The sequence below is a fragment of the Rosa rugosa genome, chromosome 4 (assembly GCF_958449725.1).
Source record: "Rosa rugosa chromosome 4, drRosRugo1.1, whole genome shotgun sequence".
Classification (NCBI taxonomy): domain Eukaryota; kingdom Viridiplantae; phylum Streptophyta; class Magnoliopsida; order Rosales; family Rosaceae; genus Rosa; species Rosa rugosa.
In genome coordinates, this window is record NC_084823.1 from 31,558,034 (window position 1) to 31,570,879 (window position 12,846).

The following is a 12,846-nucleotide window of genomic DNA, read 5'->3' on the forward strand; positions in this document are numbered from 1 at the left end:
GAGGCGAGGTTCGAACCTCAGACCTCTTGTACACGAACTTTACACTCAACCACTCGAGCACAGCTGCTCACGTTATTATCCATACCAATCCTTTTATTTAAACCAACTGTTTCAACTGTTTCAACAATTCGGCCCAAAACATCCAAAACTGTTTCAGAAACTCGGCCCATCATGTCCAAAACTGTTTCTGAACCTCGGCCCATCAGGCCTCCACCCACAGCTACAGTGATGCCTTGATCCGAGACAGGCCCAAGTACGGCCCACTTGTGTCACGGCTTATCCCTTCCGTGATTTACGGCAGTCAAATATGCTTTCGGCTACAGCTGTCTGCCACAGCGCCTCGAGATTCCCTCGGTCCCCTTACACGCTCTCCACGCGCCAACAACTTTTCCGGGTTTCAGGGCGACTTTAATCCAACGCGTAGAATGAATCACAGGAATCGTCCATCCAACGGTGGAGATCTGCTCACCTCGCTCTATAAATAGGTGCATTCTGAAGGCGCAACTGTTCACTCCAAAGGAACGAAAATCTCTCCTGAGTTCCAGCCCCTCTCTCCCAACTCTTCAGCTTTCCTCTTCTTTCAAAACTCAAAACATTTCTTCTTCGATTCAATCCTTCTCTTCTGATCTTCTCTCCCATCTAGTTGATTCAATCCCATCTTTCCTCTGAACTTTCAGATCTCCAACCCACCATCATCATCCTTAATCCCTTTAACAACAACTCCTTCAAACACTCGACAACTTTACTCTTCGATCTTCACATCCCCTCAACCCATCACCATGGAACCACGAACTCTGCAACTGATGGAGCTACAAACCCAGCAACAAATCGAGGATGGAGGAAACAACCAAGCAGCCGGGAGTAGTGCCAACACAGATTTCTGGCGAAGCCGTGCCAGGTGGGTTCCTACTCCAGATCAAATAAGGATCCTCAGGGATCTTTACTACGACAAGGGAGTTAAGACCCCAACTACAGAGCATATTCACGAGATCTGTCTCCAGCTGCAACAGTATGGACAGGTTGAGGGCAAGAACATTTATTTTTGGTTCCAGAATGTCAGGGCTCGAGAGAAGCAGATGAAGAGGTGCAATCAGGCTGCTCAAGTGCCCATGGGAACTAGTTCTCCTGGTACTGGTGGATCCATTGATCTCAATTTTGGGTCCACTGGTTCTACTGGTGCTGGTGGATCTATCGACATCAATTTTGGGCCAGCTGGTGGATCCATTGACATCAATTTTGGGTCCACTAGTTCTACTGATGATGGTAGATCTATTAATCTCAACTTTGGTTCCACCGATTCTACTGGTAATGAAGGATTTCTTGATTTAAATTTTGTTTCATATTCTTCCTCACACTTCAACACTAATACCAGTACAACTCTTTTGGCACAACAGGAGGACAAACATCCCTGCAACAACGAGGAGGAGATCACCAGGAGGTTGAAACTCTTCCTCTGTTCCCCGTGCACGGCGAGGACGTCTTTGGTAACCCGAATACTACTTCCGAGGAAGGTAGCGCATTTGGTTACTATTCTGGTGGCTCAGGCGGTTACAACAGTGGCTCTAACGTTTCTCTTGAGCTCAGCCTCAATCCATCCGGAGCTGCTGACTAGGCTTAGCATAGCATAGTCCTCGTTTTCCTTTTTGTAATATAAAATCAATAAGATTGCATGCATGTCGTTTCTTCTTTTTGTTAAACCAACAATAACACCAACGATCATCCTTGGTCACCCAATACTATTTTCAAAACCATTGACAACTCTGCTGCACACATCAATCATAATGATTTATCACAAACAATCAATTAAGTTGCACAGAGGTCTAGCTAGCATCCTTAGAGTCAAACCAAACACAAACAATTTCGTCGCTAGAATCAGGGATTAATAAAGCTAAACACTTCCTGAGTCAGCTGGGAAAAACCCACATCCTTAGAGTTACTCTTATTACTCTTATAAAGTCTCAACCATTCCATCTAAAAACATTTGTACGTCCAACTTAAGAAGGCAAAATTTCTATCAATTCATACTCGTATCCACATTCGATACTTGCATAGGTCAACATCATGCCTTCAACCAAACACTTCAACATTCAAAAGAACCGCACTTCCATAAAACAATTCTCATTGACTCAACAGAGTTAAATCCGGAGGTTCCCATTCCTCAAAGATTGTAACTCGCGGTAACTGAACTTATTCTAATACGAACCTACAAGACAACTTTACGGTTCTAAGTACTACCTCTTCGAATATCCATCATCTAAGAAGTATAGTATGCTTGGCTAATACACGTATAACACTTAAAACACAGTATAAGTCAAATACAAGTCCATATTAACCAAGTTGTTACTACAGGGAAGGTATTCACGTTCCTAAAACGACCTAGCGGCCTAAACAACTCCCAACACTCACGCATACCCAATGACTTAGCCAATACCGAAGAGCACACGATGGGGATCCGCTGCAGACGGGCCATCACTCGGAAAGTATTGACACATCACCAAATATGCACCTTACGCTCTGATACCAAACTGTCACGCCCCGAATTTTGAATAACAAATTCAAATCCGAAACATGAATTAAACAACTTAAACAAATAAACGTTCTGAATTTTTTTTTTTCAGAAACAACCTCGCCACTCACGCTCAAATTCAAAACTCGAAGACCTCGAGTTAATTATTACAACTCACTCGTACAAAGTAACTTGTAAAGCTCTAATGAGCATAACAAACCTCACAACTGAAAATCAGAGTATTACAAAGCAGCTACTCTACACGGTTCGATCACCTTCCTGAATTCTCCAGTCCTGTAGGATTATCCGCTACACCGTTTGAATAGTGTACCGGGATTGCAACAACACAAAACCCGGTAAGCTTTTGACAGCCAGTATGAGTAAAAGAAAGAATGGTTGATTTATTATAACACAGTACTTTTAACTCAAGTAACAACCAACAATTTCAACATCCACAAAGAAAACCACAATCTCGATAATCGATCACCAAAATCATTAACTCCAAATCATTTGAAATCACACACAAAGAAATCAAATGAATCACTCATCTCTACTCTTAACAAGATGTCTTTATCCCCACAATACGGAATAATATTTCTCAACTTTCTACAAGTCTCATCCATCACTGCACTTCCCAATTAAACTAATAAGAACATTAATCATGCATAGAAAGTTAATTCAGGAAATAACCAACACGCATAAAATCAGAAGTCATAGTAATCCCTGCATATAATTTAGTTCAGGAGATTACATTAAAATCAAACAATAAAATGAAAACGAGAAATAAACGGGAAATCGAACTATAGAAATGATCAAGGAAATAAATAGAGATAATAAACAATATAACCGAAAAAGAAGAAAAGAGAAAAAGAATAGAAATTTAAACAAAAGAATTAACAAGGAAATTAATTAAAAACATCATCAACTCACACTAATAAATCCATCCAAAACTCAACACCTTTTACCAAAAGGACTCTTACAAGTCACATCGTGACAAAATCATAGGAAATGTTAACCTAACAAATCATTATGAAAATCCGGTCCAACCTGGACACGTTGGCAGACAGACTAGAGCTCTAACTGATCGAAATCACTAACCGGGCCAAAGGCGTAATTACGATATATTGCCTGAGGATGCAACCTGCAAACCCCGGATCTTTAGGCCAACCTGACCCTTAGATCAAAACATTTAAGCGAGTCGCACTGGACCCAAAATGTTAAAACAAATCAAACGGAGAAATCACAACCTGTGACTCTCAAATCCTCAGACCACCGGTCGTCAGATTAAAACATTTAAAATGGTCATACCGGACCTGAAAATGTTTCCCAACCCAAAAGGAGAAATCACAACCTGCAACTCCCCAAATCCTCAAACACTTTTCAAAACAATAGAAATACCATTTCCCACGACATATTGTTTCCCGAAAAGTCATACCCAAAAACAATATATGAACTCACTCACAAATATTGTTTGCATCACAACAATTCTACCAATACATATATGTTTCCGACATATGTAAATATTCAATTCAATAATCCACATACCACAATGCCACACCATCCATATATATATTCCACATAAATATATATATACGTAATTATCCGCTCAGGGATAATCACTAATACCAACTATAGTCCACACAATAAAATCGTGAAATTCATTTTTATAGTTTAAATACATTTTACTTACCTATGGACCGTAGTTGATCAAGCCCATATGATTTAAAACAAATATTTATTTCATAAATATTTTCACACAATTACGACAAAATAAAGTAATTAAATTTATTCGGTTCGTAATATGAACCACGTGAGGTTTACTCACCTCTGATCCAGCTGCGTCTTCTTAACAGCTCAATTAACAATCTCACGAATCGTCCGCCAAATAAATCCATCGATCACCTAATCCAATAATGATCTTAACTTAGCCAACAACTCAAAAGCACACATATACGGGAATCTGACGGTCGGATTCTAACTTATATAAAAATCCGACGGATGGATTCTCACAAATCGCCTCCCGAATCACCATTTCTCAATTATACGAAGATCCAACGGTCGGATATTCGTCCGTGACCACACAAAGTCATCGGGACAGTCATACGATCAACATATCAAATCTACAATTCCATCAGACGGTCTGATCTTCACAGATCACAAATCGAACGATCGAAATCGATCGAAACTTAAAAATTCATAACTTAATCATACGATATCCAAAAATTACGTGTAATATACCAAAATGATCGTATTGAAATATAGAATCTGAAAATGTACAGAAACCATATTTTTGATCCCCGGAGGTGGCCGGAAAGGGCCGCCGGAGTTAGTGGCAGAGCCGCCGCCGACCACCACCAATGGTGTCGGGGCCGGGCTGCTCTTCTTCCTCTCATCATGCTTAACAACTTTCATAACTACCATGTAAGCTGAAAAGGACCGGAAGTGGTTGAAATTACCTAAAACAGTCGAGGTGGCCGGAATTTTTCCAGAAACCGGCGAGAATTTGCAGAAACCGGCGAAGCTCCGATCAACGTAAAAATGTCCTCCTTTCGCTTCGATTCCTTCAGGAGACTTGTTCAGAACTTAAAGACGAACTCACTGGTTCAAGAATCACTCAAAACGAAGCTCTACAGCTCGAGATATCTTGATCGAAAGCGTCGGTGGCCGGAAAATTTCCAGAATCCGGCGAGCTTGAATTCCGACGTAAAAACTTCAATTTCTCGCTTCGATCCCTTCATGAAAGTTGTTCAAAACTTCAATCTGAGTTCACCAGCTCAAGAATCACAAGAAATGATGGTCTGTAGCTCGATATATCCGGATCGATAGCTCCGGTTTCGTTCTTGGTTGGGTTTGACTTGCAGCCACTGCTACGGGCCACGCCACCGTGTGAGGCTGCTTCTGGGAGCTTCAGGAAGTTGAGGCGAGCTTGTGGATGGATTTTGGTGAGGATTGGTGACCGGTAGCTTGAGATATCAAGCTTGGTTCCAAAACGAGCTCAAACCGGGCGGAGCTTCCCGCCGCCGCTGGTGGCCGTGTCACGGTGCAAGGCTGCCTCTGGCAGCTGCGCAAGGCTGAGACGAAGCAAAAGGAAGTGGTTCGACGCCGTTTGGTGGCCGGTGGAGGTAGAGAGAGACCGAAGAGCCTTTGCTCTGTCTTTCGGTTTCGGTCGAGCGAGAGAGAGAGAGAGAGAGAATTGTCTGCTTCTTTCAATTATGCAGACATGTATGATGATTAGAACAACCGGCCTTGAATCAAGGTACACCTTACCTTTTAACAAAGGTGTTTGCCACCAAATTGTTTTGAATAAAAAAAACAGGTTATTACAATACACCCTTCACGCTTCGAGACGAACATGTAGACATCTCCCCCTGATGTCTGCGCCTCCCCCTGATGACTACGATAATGGGAGTTCAGATAATTTCCGCAAGCCAATTCTTGCCACATGTTTCTCGAACGTGGATTTGGGCAATGACTTAGTAAACAAGTCTGCCACATTGTCCTCAGATCGAACCTGGTTTACTTTGATCTTGAGGAGCTTCTGTTGTTACTGATTGTAGAAGAATTTGGGCAATATGTGCTTGGTGTTGTCGCCTTTGATGTAACATTGCTTCATTTGTTCAATGCAAGCAGCATTATCCTCATAAATGCTCGTTGGCTCATCTGTGGTAGACTTCAGACCACAATTGCTTCGAACATGCGTAACTATGGATCAAAGCCATATACATTCACAAACTGCTTCGTGAAGAGCAATAATCTCTCCATGATTCGAAGAGGTAGCGACTAAAGTCTGCTTTGTAGAGCTCCAAGATATCGCGGTCTGTCCCATGGTGAATACATAACCAGTTTGAGAGCGACCTTTGTGTGGGTCAGAGAGGTACCTAGCATCTGCAAAACCTTCCAAAACACTTATATCTTTTTGGGATGGGGAGAGGGAACGTAGTCCACCATGTGTGGCGTCCCTGGCACTTGATGGGTCTGAATCCATCGTCTCTCTGTAGGGATAGAACAAGCTCATATCAATCGTACTACTTAGGTATCGAAAGATATCTTTAACACCAGTCCAATGGCGTCGTGTTGGCGTAGAGCTATATCTAGCTAGCAAGTTCACAGCGAATGAGATGTCCGGTCTTGTGCATTGCGCTAAGTACAATAATGCGCCTATTACACTTAGGTAAGGCACTTCTGCCTCTAGCACTTCTTCATCGTCGTCTTTTGGACGAAATGGATCCTTCTTTGGATCAAGACTACAGACAACCATTGGGGTGCTTGAAGGCTTAATCTTGTCAGTGTTGAAACGCCTAAGCATCTTTTGGGTATAAGCTGATTGATGAATCAGGATACCATCTCTACGGTGCTCAAGTTCCAAACCGAGGCAAAACCGTGTTTTCCCAAGATCTTTCATCTCAAATTCGGATTTCAAGTGTTCAGCGGTTTCCCTTAACTCTTTAAGGGTGCCAATTATATTCATGTCATCGACATAAACCGCTACTATTGCAAATCCGGAACTTGTCATTTTTATGAACACACATGGGCATAGTTCATTGTTGACATATCCATTACCAATCAAGTAGTCACTTAGACGGTTATACCACATCCGTCCGGATTGTTTCAATCCATATAGTCAGCGTTTCAACCTTATAGTAAACGCGCTCCGTGGTTTAGAGCCACTTGATTTGGGTAGCTGAAGTCCATCTGGAACCTTCATGTATATCTCTGTATCTAGATCCCCATATAGATACGCAGTAACCACATCCATAAGCTGCATGTTCAGTTTTTTGAAAACTACCAAACTGACAAGGTAGCGGAACGTAATGACGTCCATTCCAGGGCGTTGTGAGAAACCTTGCGCCATAAGGCGAGCTTTATACCTTACAATCTCGTTTCTCTCATTACGCTTTCTAACGAATACCCATTTGTGACCAACTGGTTTGGTGTTGGGCGGTATTGGTACGACTTTGCCAAATACATTTCTTTTCGCTAGAGAATCAAGTTCTGCCTGGATGGCATCTTTCCATTTTGGCCAATCGGCTTTACGTTGACATTCATCAACAGAGCGTGGTTCGATGTCATCGGTCTCAATAATCTCACGCGCTACGGAGTACGCGAATACATCATCAATAATGATGGAACTTCTTTCCCACGTCTCATGTACACTAGTACTGTAATTTACAGAGATCTCTACGTTCTCAGGGATAGGTTCTGACATTGAGGCGTCCCCCAAAGATGTCTCTTGGACATAACCATAATCTGGAACATTCTCATGGGACAGATTTTGAGTATCGATGATCAAAGGATTTGTTTGTGCCTCATTCGCTCTCTTTCTAGGGCGAGTATCCTTCGAACCAACAGGTCTACCACGCTTCCTTGCAGGACCTGCGGCCATAGACGCCACATCATTGCCATTCTGGGCAATGGCGCCATCTCATGGTGTCACCGGAGTGGCGTTATGTCCAGTATTCGGGACATCGATCCTTCCAGGCACATTTGCAGCAGGTATGTGTGATCTCGTCACTTTAGCAACATCAGAAAACGCATCAGGCAGAGTGTCTGCTACGTTCTGGAGCTCGATTATTCTTCGCACTTCAAGTTCGGACTGTGCGGTACGGGGATCGAGATGAGACATAGTGGGGACAGACCACGACAATTCCTGTCGTTCATGTTGAACATCTTTGTTCTTATCTCCCTCTAACGATAGGAAGACTGTCTCATCAAAGTGACAATCCGCGAATCTAGCGATAAAGAGATCGCTTGTCAAGGGTTCAAGATAGCAGACGATAGTTGGAGATTCATAGCCAACATAGATGCCCATTCGTCGTTGTGGACCCATCTTAGTACGCTGTGGCGGCGTAATAGGCACATAAATGGCACACCCAAAAATGCGTAAGTGCGAGACATCAGGCTCGTACCCAGTTACTAACTGTAACGCAGAGTAAGATTGGGTTGCAGTGGGTCGTAGACGAATTAGCGTCGTTGCATGCAATATTACATATCCCCAAACAGAAACAGGGAGACTGGTGCGCATAACCAATATCCGTGCTATCATCTGTAGTCGTTTGATAGCGGGTTCCGCGAGACCATTTTGGATATGAACATGGGGAACTGGATGCTCTACATCAATCCCCAGTGACATGAAATAGTCATCGAACGTTTTCGATGTAAACTCCCCAGCATTATCAAGTCGAATTGACTTAATGGGATGGTCAGGGTAGTGAGCCGGTAGACTGATAATCTGGGCGAGGAGTTTAGCATAAGCAGCATTTCGAGTGGACAACAAAGCGACATGTGACCAGCGTGTCGACGCATCAACCAATACCATAAAGTATTTAAAAGGTCCGCATGATGGTTGAATTGGTCCACAGATATCCCCTTGGATTCTTTGTAAGAACGGAATGAGTATTTTAGGATCCTTTGCGTAGGACGGTCTCGATCCTAATTTCCCGAAGGAACAGACTTTGCAAAATGAGCGAGGGGCCTTAGAAGCAACCAATGAGGATTTTGGTTGGGCCTGAGCGTCTGTAGCGCTATTAGAAGCAAAATGTGTGACTACATCACCCCTTATGGCGTTGGAACCATAGAAAGTGGCATCCATGGCGTCTTGGCCATGGGGAGAAACATTCATGGCGTCATGGCCATGGTTGGCGCCATTTATGGCATTGTCACAAGGGATGTGGGCAGTCCTATGGCGGCCCAAGACAGCTGCAGCGCCAGAGACTGCGGTTGTTGCGATCTTGCTAAGTCCGGGAATCAATTTTCGATTCTTGCTTCTTCTCACTCTAAAGAATGGATGTCCTTGTGAAGTCTTTAGTAATATCACGACCAGGATGTCCTAGTCTATCATGTCAAAGCCAGTATGTGTCAGAATCCAAGAGATCTCCTCTTATGACATTATTGGATTCAATTGGTCGAATTGTAGTGACATAAATTCCACTAGATTGACACATAAGCTTCTCTAAGATGCGCTTCCATCCGCAATCATTAGAGGTAACGCAAAAGAACTCTTTTCCATTCTCAGTATGCGTTTCCGCATGGAATCCGTTGGCTCTTATATCTTTAAAGCTCAATAAGGTTCGATTTGCCTTAGGAGCGTAGAGAGCTTCTGCGACTTTAATCAAGGTGCCATTTGGCAATAGGAATTTGGCCATTCCATGTCCTTGAACCAAACCTGATGGCCCAGCCATCGTAGTCATAGAGGAATATGCGGGCAACATCTCTAAGAATAATTGCCTATGGCGTAGAATGGTGTGCGTAGTCGCACTATCCTCAAGACATTGTAGTTCTCCATAATCCATTCCTAAAAGAAAAGCTCGTAATTAAAAATGAGTCATAAAGAAAAGAACTAAACTTTTATTAATAAGCCAAACGGAATTACATCATTGTTTCTTTGACCAAAGAAAATCTAATCCAATAAACTAGCTAATGCAAAACAATGGTAGTCGTCTAACTTCTTTCGGTAATTCCAATGCAAATGTAACTAGGTGAGTAGAGAGATGTCGGTGGGGCGAGGCTCACTTAAGTACCACTAATCTCAAAACCTTCCTAGACATCATGCTTACATTGAGTATGCCTACTTTGAAGAAAGACTAATATCATTGGCATCTACTACAAAAATAATATGGCAATTGCCTACATCTCTTGAAAAATAAAAGGACTTAATCAAAATCGCCAGTTTCTTGGCCCTTGAAGTCGTCCACCCTAAGAGCAACGTCATCCTCTTGATCTTCTTGCTCCATGTAGTGTGCCTCCCTTGCTTCACGATACGCCTTGTATGCGTCTGCAACATTCTGGGATACTCTACATGCTTTGGCCCAATGTCCAGTTGATCCACATCGAAGACAAACATCATTATGGTAAGGCTCCCTTGATCGAGGTGCCTTTGGGGCGCGATTTGGACGGCCATTGCCCTTGGTGGCGTCACCACCATGGTCGGAGGCTCCGCCTCTCTCTCTCTTCACACGTTGACCTCCACGGTTCCGTGCACGCCTCTCTTGGCGGTTTACTTCCTCTTTGGGGCGAGTATATGAACCAGAACGTCCAGAATTGTCCCTTTTCTTCGGGTTTCGCTCCTTAAGTCCTCCTTTGGGGGCGCAACTATAGTTAGACTCCGGAATAGACTTGGTTCCCATGGGTCTAGCATTATAGTTCTTCACAAGGATATTGTCGTGCTTCTCAGCTACGTTCATAGCACCAATAAGCTCATGAAACCTTGTGATACATCCTGCATTCACATCAATCCGATAATTCTTAGAAATCATCAGTGCAGAGACGGGGAAGGTAGAGAGAGTCTTCTCGATCAACATCGTATCAATTATGGTTTTGCCACAAAACTCCATCAAAGACTTGATACGAAGGGCTTCCGAGTTATAATCAAGTACAGACTTGAAATCACAGAAGCAGAGGCTATGACATCTCACTTCTAAATCAGGAAGCAGGGAGTCACGAACGTTGCCAAATCGCTGCTCAAGTTCCACCCATAGTTTTCTGGGGTTTTCCTCGTTGAGGTATTCACTTTGGAGCGCGTCATTCATGTGCCTTGTCATGAGAATGATAGCTTTGGCTTCATTTGCCTCTCTCGTAGCTCTATTTGCTTCAAAAGCAGCAGCTTGTTGAGGAGTAAGCACGTCCTGACTTAGCTCTTGGATGGTTTCCAGAAGTCCATCAGCCTTAAGATGTTGGCGCACATCTCGGACCCACCTATGGTATCCTGCGCCAGTTGTCTCCAGTGGAACAAAGTTCAACTTGTTCAGGTTACTCATCCTGAAAAACAACACAAGATTAGGGTTAGTTTCGGAGCGAAAAAGGATACCACGAAAAACTATAAAAAAATTTAGCGTACTCGCTTCCAAGAAATTAGGGATTTTCTGAGCGTAGTCGCTTCCAAGAAAATCCGATTCCAATAGGGGTTTTTGATTAGATCGAAACAACGATGTATGTGGTCGATCGTTTTCTTCTCAACAAACTCTAAGTTTGGAGTACTCTACAAGCTCCAAGCTTGGAGTGAGCACGAACCCCCACAGTTCGGCTTTCGGTCTCCCCTATGAAGAAGAAATGGGGGTAGAAGAAGGGAGGTTGCAAGTCCCCGAGAAAAAGAAGAAAAGAATGAAAAACTTCAAAAACGGGAACTTTTAGAAAAGTTTACCTTGGAAAATTACCGGAAATCTTGACCGGAAAAGTCGTTGAAGGTGGCCGGGAAAAGGTCGTTGGAGGCCGCCGGAAGCAGGTGGCCGGAGCTAGGCTGGGCTGTGCGGGGCTGTTGCGGAGGCTGTGCTGGAGTTGTGCAGGGGCTGTCGGCAGGTGTCTTGGCAGATGTCTGCAGCAGGCGCGCAGGAGCTCGGCAAGGGCCTGTGCGGGGCTGTCAGCAGGTCTCGGCAGGGGCCTATGTGGGGCTTGTGGCAGGTCTCGACAAAGGCTTTCGGCAGCTTCTTGGCAGATCGGCAGGTCTCGGCAGGGTAGGCACAGGGCAAGGCAGGGGCCGGTTCAGATCGATTCCGGCTGGTTCCGGTGGTTCCGCCGCTGGTTCTGGGCTCCTTGGGACTAGGGCTTCGATATGTGAGGCGGTGGATTCTGGAATATGAGGGCTACGAAATTAGGGTTTTCAGGGTTAGGGCTTCATGCTGATAACGTGTTTTAGAGAAATGGGTATTGAGAGAAAATCGCTGTGTATTCTCATTGATAATAGGGGCCTCTTTATATAGAGAATTACAATGCATAGAGTCTGAGTCATACAAGGAAAGATAATCGTACATTGAATAGGAATCTCTAGATTCTTCTAATTAAACCCTATTACCACTAGGTCAAGTAACTTAGAGTTTGGGTTAGACACAAAATAAGGTTTTACTTGAACAATATCAATTTAAACCATGAGCTATTGATATCACGTCATTTTGATAATATTAATCTTGAGATTCGATGAGGAAATTTGGAAGACACGATTTCATGTAGATTGGTTGATGGCCAGAGATAATAGTACTAGTCCTTTTTTCACTTTATCCAAAGCCAGCGAGCGTATAGGACAATACTTGACTACCATAGCTGGTTAGTAAAAGCTGACTTTATCCAATAATAAAGGGACATTTGTCCTTTAAGAATTTCTTTTTTTGAAAGTTAGTGATCCGCATGTAGGGCTGGGCATTTAACCTGAAAAACTGAAACCTGACCCGAACCAGCCCGGGACCGAATCGGACGGTCCGGGCTTTTTTTAAAAAATTGAAAGTTATTGAAAACCCGACCCGATACCATTATAAAATGGTCCGAGCCCGTGCCTTAGAAAACAAGCTAAAAAAAAGCCCGATATCATTGATACGTTGACACATGTTCGCATATTATTCGTCCAAAATCAAGTT

The 12,846-nt window shown here is 43.4% G+C and overlaps 1 long non-coding RNA gene across 1 annotated transcript; it reads right to left on the reverse strand.

Annotated features, from left to right (window-relative positions):
- Positions 1-2,540: 2,540 nt before the first annotated feature.
- On the reverse strand, positions 2,541-5,301 carry LOC133707497 (uncharacterized). The gene is made up of 3 exons (XR_009845135.1): positions 4,963-5,301; positions 4,332-4,408; positions 2,541-2,815 (listed from the first exon to the last, which is right to left on the reverse strand). It is a non-coding gene; the product is annotated as an uncharacterized LOC133707497 (long non-coding RNA).
- Positions 5,302-12,846: the final 7,545 nt, after the last annotated feature.